At 45.3% G+C, this 10,119-nt stretch overlaps 1 pseudogene across 1 annotated transcript; it reads right to left on the minus strand.

Annotated features, from left to right (window-relative positions):
* Positions 1–2,309: 2,309 nt before the first annotated feature.
* Positions 2,310–3,971, minus strand: LOC144668684 (ferritin heavy chain, oocyte isoform-like; annotated as a pseudogene). The gene is made up of 3 exons (XR_013573536.1): positions 3,831–3,971; positions 3,105–3,229; positions 2,310–2,776 (listed from the first exon to the last, which is right to left on the minus strand). The product of XR_013573536.1 is annotated as a ferritin heavy chain, oocyte isoform-like (transcript).
* Positions 3,972–10,119: the final 6,148 nt, after the last annotated feature.

The following is a 10,119-nucleotide window of genomic DNA, read 5'->3' on the forward strand; positions in this document are numbered from 1 at the left end:
TTTTCTGTGCTAAGTCCTGGGTGGAATCACTGAGAGGTGTGCGCGCAGCTGCACTTTAAATGTGGCATCCGGTGTGAGGAAGTGGCGAGGTGATGGCGTGAGGAGCAAATGCAAGCCCGCCTGCCATGGAAACGGCGTGTTTCCCAGGAATGCATGATTAATGAGGCGGGTTTGGGATCATATGGCACGAAAAGCCGCCATTGGGGCTGACGGTTAAACATTCCTTTCCCCGCCCACTACTGCGCTTTGTGCAAATCTGGGACAATTCTGCCCCACGTCTTTTGAAACCTACTGAGTGTGTGTAATATAGAGATGCTTCGATTGCACATGTCTCCTCCGCTTTGCGTACCACTCTGTTGAGGGCCTCTGACACCTCTGCCTGATGTTTCCCTGCGTCTCGATGATAATCCAGCATCTTCTCCAGGACCGCCCCCAGAGGCACATCATCTGACTCGGACTTAGCAGGGGCCACTTTGCCAGCAGCCCTGTGAGTGCCAGAGAGCGTGGCTGTCACTGCCTCCTCCTGCTGTGGACGGGTGTCTGTGAGGTGACCACCAGAGTGTGAGCCCGAGCCTAAACTAGATCGACGAGCCACCGAGGTGTGTGTCTGTGGGCTGGTGCAGGGAGAAGGTGAATGCTGGGATGGCTGTACAGGTGTGTAGTCCTCTTGCGAGGTCTCCTGGAGGCCGGGGCTGAGATGAGGTGTGGGGCTGGCCTTACCCTCTTCCTGCTGGCACCTGGAATGGGGAGAGGAGAGAATGAGTGAGTGCCTAGGCTGCCTCCTACGTTGCACAGCACCTCACCCTCCGGTTCCGATTTGCAGAGGTTACCCTTGCTCCCTCACTGGATGCTTGGGGGAGGCCGATCTCACCCTGGGCACAGGCAGGGTCACGATCCTCCCCTGCCAGCTCGGCAGCCAGCTGCTCAAATTGTGTGAGGGGAAGGATCTCGGGCCTGCCTCCTCCCATCTTCTCCCTCCCTCGCGTGTTGTGCGCTGTCTTCTCCCGCATAAAGTTAGATAGATGGATTGTGAGCACTTCTGATGTAGGAGCAGGTCACATGCAGCTAATCCAGAAGCTGGCACATGACATTGTGACTCCCAAATGCCTGTCCACCATATAGAAGGCACATGTCCTCACAGCCCGAGGCAATATTGTCCATTTCACACGATGAATGTGGCTCCAACAGCACTAAGGAAGCTGGAGACCATCCAGGATGAAGGAGGTCGCTTGATTGGAACCCCACCCAGCACCATCAATGTTGAGTCCTTCCACCACAGACTGATTGCTGGCTGTGTGTGTGTGTGTGTGTGTGTGTGTGTGTGTGTGCCATGTGTAAGATACACTGCAGCTAGTTCTCAGCGCTACTTTGGCAGCCTCCTCCAGACCCACTCTAGTAACTAGAGGGACAAGGGCAATGGAAGCATGGCCTCAGCAGCACCTATAAGTTGACCCCTACTCCGGCCTCCTCCCCACCCCGCATGGGCAGCACCCACTCAAGGGCTTTTAAGAATAGGCAGTAGAAACTGGCTTTGCCATTGGTGCTCACTTGAAATTGTTGCTATATTTTCCATACCGCAGGACACTCTTCCTCTGCCTCTGTGCTGACCACTCTGGTGTCCTCCTCGCAGACCACTGTGGGACCAGTGACTGAGGCCTGGTGTGCTGAATCACAGGCTGTCTGGGTGCCTTTTACATATGGTGCCTGGACTTGACTGCAGGGCATATGACTTCTTGCCCAACCCACCACATAGTTACTTGGACGACCAGTGCTCACCTGCCCTGGTCTCCAGTTGAGGACACTCCGATTTCCCACTCCCACCAATGGAGTGTGGGCTGGAGTGGAAAATTCTGCCCAGTAACTCAGTGCCTTTTTAAAATTTCGTTCATAGGATTCAGGCATTGCAGATAAGCCAGCATTTATTGTCCATCCCTAATTGCCTTTGCTCAGGGTGCATTTTAAGAGTCAACCACATTGCTATGGGTCTGGAGTCACATGTAGGCCAGACCAGGTAAAGATGGCAGATTTCCTTCCCTAAGGGCATGGGTGAAGGAAATGGGTTTCTAAACAATCAGCAATGGCTTCACAGTTAGACTTATAATTCGATTTTTACTGGATTTAAATTTCACCGTCTGCCATGACAGGATTCAAAGCCAGGTCCCTGGCTTTACCCTAGCTCTCCAGTGGTCCCACAGGGACAACACCACTATCCCACCACCTCTCCAGCAGTCCCACAACATCTTGACATGTCATCTGCAGCTGTAAGGAAAGCAGCTGAAATTAGCAGATTACAGTGGCAGAAATTACACTTTTCAGAAATCCCCCACAAACTTCCGAATCAAAATTGCAAGCTGTAAGTGAATTATCCCAGACAGACAGTGAGTCAAATTTAGGAAGCTGGGTAGGAAGGAAGGAAATTTAAAGGCAAGTTTTAATGTGCTCAGATGTTAGACAGCTAGGAATCACCACAATCTGCCAAATCAACTACTGAATTATACAAAGACAAATCAATTGAATGATTTTTTTTAAAAAATTTCCAAATACAGCAACAACTGGGAATAGGAATAGAGCACAGAAAATTCAAAATCACACTTAATTCCCATCCTGTACAGAATGATTCTAAATTCAGTCAATTCAGAGTGAGTTTGTCAAACAGGTACTCTCCCATGTCATTCTTAGGGGCTCCCAGTCTCTTCAGGTTGGTGATGTGATCTCCAAGCTTCTTGATCATCTTCACTTGCTCATCCAAGTAGTGAGTCTCCAGGAAGTCACACAACTGAAAACAAGACAATAGGAGAGAAAATGTATTATTAATCTGGAACTTGTCCAGATGAGGATATTTTGTGCACAGTAGCATGATGGTGAACAATGCACATGGATTATGGACAAGTCACAAAACTGAGTGAACTCAAGAAACATTGATGCCTCAGAATGGGACAGTTTAGTTATCCAGGTCTACGGTGTAGATGGCCTTTGCTTAAAATAAAAACAAATCCACAAGTGTGTAATGTAAATGTATGGAATTCTGTCAGTGAATGGCAAATACCAACATCAGCTCCAACACCATGGGGGTGGGAAGGAGGAGAAATAAACATGGAACTTACATGAGGGTCAGTGTTCCCAGAGGAGAGCTTGTGCAGATCCAGCAGACTCTGGTTCACATTCTTCTCCATCTGCAGACTCTCAGCATTGCCTCCAGACCATGGCTCCACTCATCCTGCTCTGGTTTCTGAAAGAGGAAGAGAGGTCTTGTTAGTGGCATTGGGAGTGGAAAGTCCAAGGGATGTTACAATTTAGAAGTAACAGAAGTTAGTCTGTGCACATAAAGAGCAGCATGTTGGGAGTACTGAGAGTTTAAAATCACTGGGATGATAGTGGAGACTATTAAATCAACACAAGATCAGTTCAGTGACTTGGCTTTGCAATTTTTAGCCAAAAGCTTCCATTCCCAATTATTAGTCCTTGTTAAATCCTCAAAAAAGGACTTCATCCATCTATGCTGACATCTTCAGCCCACATTTGACACCAGTTCCCTATGCAAACACCACAAAGTCTAGGTTAAGACTTTACAGTGCAAAAGTAGTTATTTCTCAATATCCATTTTTATTGATCCTCCTCTATCCATTAATCAGATTATCCAAAGATCAACATCACACCAACTCATCCTATAACTGTTCTCACTTTGCACAAACATCAACAATTTGAGTCATGAATCTCAATGGATTGAGAGCTTAGGGCGTAACAGCAAAATAATGAACCATTTTAAATAACAAGGAACTTTCTTTACAGCAATCTAAATCGCATAGAAAACTCCAAGTTGAAGATCAAACCTTGACATCCTCCAGGATGATCCGGCCTCCACGTTTATTCTGGAATTTCATCAGTTTCTCAGCGTGTTCCCGTTCCTCATGTGACTGCTCCTTGAAGAACTCCGCAAAGTGATGCAGGGCAACATCATCCTGGTCAAAGTAAAAGGACTGCAGGGAGACGCACAATAGAAAGGAAGACTCAATTAGACCCAGGTGCCATCCAACTGGAAGAAACACAGCAGCCCCATGGTAAACAACTCATCCATTCTCTACCTCAATGCCTGGCCTTGAATTCAGGACCTAACAGTTTTTAAATCGTTTACTGGAAAACCCACAATGCTTTAATCAATGTTTTGAGTAGGTGGAGTCCTTCCCTGTGACAAGCTCAGTAGACTAGGAGGTGTACAAAATTATGAGGGGCACAGATAGGAAGAAAGTTTTCCCCTTAGCAGAGGTGTCAACAATGAGCAGGAATAGATTTAAGGTAAGAGGATTTGAGGAAATAATTTTCACCCAGAGGCAGAGACTGCCCGAGGGGGTGGTAGAGACAGGATCCCTCACCATTCTATTCATATTTAGATGAGCACTTGAAACACCATAGCATGCAGGGCTACAGGCCAATTGCCTGGAAACGGGATTAGAATAGATAGGTGCTCAATGGCTGGCACAGACACGATGGGCCGAAGGGCCTGCTTCTGTGCTGTGTAACTCTATGACTATGAGATTAAGAAGTAGTAGCACTAGAAAACCCAAGAGCAATAATGAATTTCGATTGAAGCTTCATTTCAGCACCCGAACTATGATTAAGCAAAGTTCAGTGATCCATCCTCCCACCCCACACCAATTGTGGTCTAATATCAGTGATTTGAGAAAAAAAAGAAATCCTTTCAATTCAGTGAAAAATTACAATGTTTCAGAAACAAAGAATTCAGCACATCAAGATCAAGGCAAAACTGACAACTGGTCAGCTAATGCTTCGCTAACTACTCACCCAATCACATTTAATTACTTCCCTCCAATTTCAAGTAGTTAAGCACATTTATATACCCTCAAAAGGGCAGAGCTGTGTTCAGGGGCAGGGCTTCCAGACCCGAGCCTCAGCAGGCACTTTTGTGCAGACGGGTAGGCTCTCCAGCTGAACAAAAATTCCGGCCATCGCTTTATGCTGCCTGTTTCAGCAGTACAAACAAAAGCCAAAAAGCCCCCTTTGCATTATTTATGGAAACAGAGGAACAATTTCAGCAAATAAATTGTGGGAGCTTGTTCAACAGCACTCAGTACAAAACAAGTGGAACAAGTGATGAGCCTGCATGATAAGTACCTTTCCAAAACCTACCAGCTCAAACCCAAGCTAATCTGACTTTAAATGGATTAACAAACAAATTAAAAAGTGAGCTAAACCACAAAGCACTATCAACACTGCCAGCGGGTTAAAAGGGGAACCAGGCTGTTGGGATGAATACAATGAATTGCATAAACATATTAAAAGAGCATGGCACTTCTATTTGGTCCTGAAATGTAGGCAACACTGGTAGGGATGGTGAGTTCCCTTCCCTGAAACACATTAGTGAACCAGTCGGCAAGCTAATAATTTTCAAGGCCCATCCGTTCTAGTGCCAGTTCTTAAATGACCAGATTTATTAAATTCATTTACCTGACTTAATATAGTGGGAATTGAACACACAACCACTCAAGCTACTAGTCCTTTTCCCATTGGGAAAATTTCTCTACAGAAGCTAAGCACAGTAATAAAAAAGTATTTCTGCACCACCAAAATGAGAGGGTCATCAGAGGAAGGATGAAAACTGTAAAAGAGGAAAATGGCTTGAGGATGAGCATAAGATAATAAATATTCAGAATAATTACTTTCTCCAAGTATTCACGTGATCCACATACTCTCACTGGAAGAGATACATGTGAAATAAAATCACTGACTTTATTACAAAGGAGATGGAATCCAGGACCGAATTAATGAACCCTTGGAGACTGAGATAGCCAAGCAGGGGTGCAGGTTGTGGAGGCCATGGGAGGGAGGGGGGGACGGGGGGGTGTGGTGGGGGGCGAAGGTTTTTAAAAATTTCTGAGGCCACGATGGTCATGAGGGCATCAGTGAGCATCTAGGAGATACCAGTAGATCGTAAACAGTTTAATATGGTGTCCATTACGGAAAGGGATGCGTAACAGACACAGGTAACTAACTACAAGCCCATTAGTTACACTCCTATTGCATGTAAAAGATGAAATTGATTGTCAGATTATCAGAACTTCAGGGTTATCTGCATAATATTACCCGGTTAACAGCAGTCAGCATGAAACAGAAATGGAGGCAATTCTGCCCAACAAATCTCCTTCACTTCATCAAGGAAGTAATAACCCAAGCCTTCCAAGAGCAAAATACCTCAGATACTGGAAATACTCAGCAGGACTGACAACAACTGTGGAGAGAGGAATAGAGTTAGTGTTCCAGGTTGATAGTCTTTCATCAGAACTGGGAAAAGTTGTAAAAGTCATAGGTTTTCAGCAGGTAAAATGGGGGAGGGTGGGAAAAAGAACTAAATGGTCGGTCTCTGATTGGGTGGAAGACAAGAGAGTTTAATGACAAAAGATTTGGTGGTGGCAGGGCTAAAAGGAGTGAGAATAGAAGAAATAAATAAACTAAAGATGTGTCTAGAGAAGGTGCCAATGGTAGAATGATGAACAGCTGCCACCTGAAAGCAAAAACAAAGAGGCAGGAGGGAACCAAAACCTGAAAAATAAAGGAAACAAAATGGAGGAAGAGATGACAATCTGAAATTGTTGAACTCAATGATGAGTCCCAAAGGCTGTAAAGTGCTTAATCAACAGATGAGGTGCTGTTCCTCAAAATTACATTGAGCTTCATTGGAACAGTACAGGAGGCTGAGAGCAGTGAGGTCAGTGTGAGAGCAAGATGGAGAATTAAAGCGACAGGTGACTGGAAGTTGAAGGCTGTGCATGCTTGCCTCTTACTCTCTCTTGTTCTTTTCATTGAGAACTGCTGATGCAACATCAGCTGCCTTAATTTCTCTGCTCTCCTCTAGCCTGTCTTCCTCTAAACTTGAAGAACCTCATCCTCTCAGATTTAATTTTAATATTGTTATCAAGCCTGCAGACCAGGGGTGGTTCTGTTGCTGTCTGAGGATTTGACCTTTACATTGCAGAGGCTGAACAGCAACTCTTCGACATCTCCCCCTGGACCATGAGCCCACCACCGAATATCAAACCATAATCTCCAGGACTGTCACTGACCTCTTTTCCTCTGGAGAGCTTCCCTAAAAGGCCTCCAACATCATAATCCTACAGTGAGAATTTTGGTTGTGCTCAATTGTATTTATATGTCCTTAATCTCTCCTTCGATACCTGGGTGAAGCCCTTCTATTTATTTCTATGAATCCCCTTGTGAAAGCCACCATGAGGTTCACTGTAGCACAGAGGGATATACACAGTGTCCTTGTCCATATTTACAGAGTTACATCATTTTTCTTCAATATTATTTCCATCAGCGACATTCCCCAATCTGCTTTTCCCGAGTCTTCACTCAGGTTAGAAAGCTGAAAAGTCCTTAAATCTGATGTTAATATTACTGCAGCGGGCTTGCCAAATCAACTCAGATCTGATGGCACAATGATCACTATTGCATCGATGCACCTGACATGGCGATTGTCCTCTCCATCCATTTAAAGAGATTTTGACCTTCCCACTGATGCCTCAAGTCTACCGCCACTTTTCACCAGGGAGTCCTGTGCTGAGGAGGACAGCAGAGAAATAGAATGAGAGGGCTGTGTCCCACTCCGCACTTGTATTTACATGCTGTGAGGGGGGAAACGGCGTCCTGTAGAGGTCCTTGCTGAGGCTGAGTAGGATGAAAATCAAGGATGGGGCAGTGAGGAGGCAGGAGGCCGCACTGCCTTGTTCTTGGTTGTGATTGCAGAAGAATATCCATACTCCAGAAATCAAAGAACAGAGAAAACAAAGAACAAAGAAAAGTACAGCGCAGGAACAGGCCCTTCGGCCCTCCAAGCCTGCGCCGATCATATTGCCCGCCAACTAAAACATTTTGCACTTCCGGGGTCCGTATCCCTCTATTCCCATCCTATTCATGTATTTGTCAAGCTGCCTCTTAAACACCACTATCGTACCTGCTTCCACCACCTCCTCTGGCAGCAAATTCCAGACATTCACTATCCTCTGCATAAAAAACTTGACCTGTACATCTCTTTTAAAGTTTTCTTCTCTCACCTTAAATCTATGTCCCCTAGTAATTGACTCTTCCACCCTGGGAAAAAGCTTCTGACTACCTACTCTGTCCATGCCACTCATAATTTTGTAAACTTCTATCAAGTCACCCCTCAATCTCCGTCGCTCTAGTGAGAACAATCCGAGTTTCTCCAACCTCTCCTCATAGCTAATAACCTCCAGACCAGGCAGCATCCTGGTAAACCTCCTCTGCACCCTCTCCAATGCCTCCATATCCTTCTGGTAATGTGGCGACCAGAATTGCACGCAATATTCCAAGTGTGGCCTAACCAAGGTTCTATACAGCTGCAGCATTACTTCCCAGCTTTTATACTCAATACCCCTGCCAATGAAGGCAAACATGCCATATGCCTTCCTGGCTTATCCACCTGCGTTGCCACTTTCAGTGACCTGTGGATCTGTACACCCAGATCCCTCTGCCCGTCAATGCACTTAAGGGTTCTGCCATTTACTGTATAATTCCTGCCTGTATTAGACCTTCCAAAATGCATTACCTCGCATTTGTTTGGATTAAACTCCATCTGCCATTTCTCCAACCAAGTCTCCAACCGACCTGTATCCCGTTGCATCCTTTGACAATGCTCTTCACTATCTGCAACTCCTCCAACCTTAGTGTCGTCTGAAAACTTACTAATTAGCCCAGTTACATTTTGTTCCAAATCATTTATGTATACTACAAACAGCAAAGGTCCCAGCACTGATACCTGCGGAACTCCACTAGTCACAGCTCTCCATTCAGAAAAGCACTCTTCCACTGCTACCCTCTGTCTTCTATGACCAAGCCAATTCTTGCCAGCTCACCTCTGATCCCGTGCGATTTTACCTTCTGTACCAGTCTGCCATGAGGGACCTTGTCAAAGGCCTTATTGAAATCTATGTAGATAACATCCACTGCCCTTCCATCATCGATGATCTTTGTTACTTCCTTGAAAAACCCAATCAAGTTAGTGAGACACGACCCCCACTTCACAAAACCATGCTGCCTCTCACTAATACTCCCATTTGCTTCCAAATGGTAGTAAATCCTGTCACGAATAATCTTCTTCAATAATTTCTCCACAACTTACGTAAGGCTCACCGGCCTGTAATTTCCTGGATTATCCCTGCCACCCTTCTTAAACAATGGAACAATATTGGCCATTCTCCAGTCCTCTGGGACCTCACCCATAGCCAGTGAGGATACAAAGATTTCTGTCAAGGCCTCAGCAATCTCCTCCCTTGCCTCCCTCAGTACTCTGGGGTAGATCCCATCTGGCCCTGGGGACTTATCCACCTTAATATTTTTCAAGACACCTAACACGTCCTTCTTTTTGATCTCAACATGATCCAGGCTATCTACACACTCTTCCCTAGACAAATCGACCGCTAAGTCCTTCTCTTTGGTGAATACTGATGAGAAGTACTCATTTAGTATCTCTCCCATTTCTTCTGGCTCCACACACAGATTCCTACCTCTGTCCCTGAGTGGGCCTACCCTTTCCCTGGCTACCCTTTTGCTTTTTACATATATATAAAAGGCCTTGGGATTTTCCTTAATCCTGGTTGCCAATGACTTTTCATGACCCCTTTTAGCCCTCCTGACTCCTTGCTTAAGCTTCTTCCTACTTTCTTTATATTCTCCACGGGCTTCCCAGAGTCATCCCAGATTCACTGCTGAGGGCTAAATTATAGATTATTTCTTCTACTATTCTCCTCAGCATGCCGAGTACGGAAGCAATCTGTGTCAATATGTTCCTTCTCACCCTCTGACCATTTAATGGTTGGATAATTAAACTCTCCCACATGAATGCTGTAGCCCTACTAACTTGTTGACGATATCCTATAGGCCCAGGGACATCTGCCAAATGGTAGATTGAACAGCGCACAAATTGCTTCTGGTCCTCTCTGTTCACCGTTATTGTCCTTTTTTAATACTTCAGCATCCTCTTTTTTTTAAATTTTTTCATAGGGCATGAGCATCACTGGTAAGGCCAGAGTTTGTTGCCTATCTCTAATTGCCCTGGAAAAGGTGGTGGTGAGCCTCCTTAAAGCATTG

The sequence above is a fragment of the Cetorhinus maximus genome, chromosome 2 (assembly GCF_964194155.1).
Source record: "Cetorhinus maximus chromosome 2, sCetMax3.hap1.1, whole genome shotgun sequence".
Taxonomy (NCBI): Eukaryota; Metazoa; Chordata; class Chondrichthyes; order Lamniformes; family Cetorhinidae; genus Cetorhinus; species Cetorhinus maximus.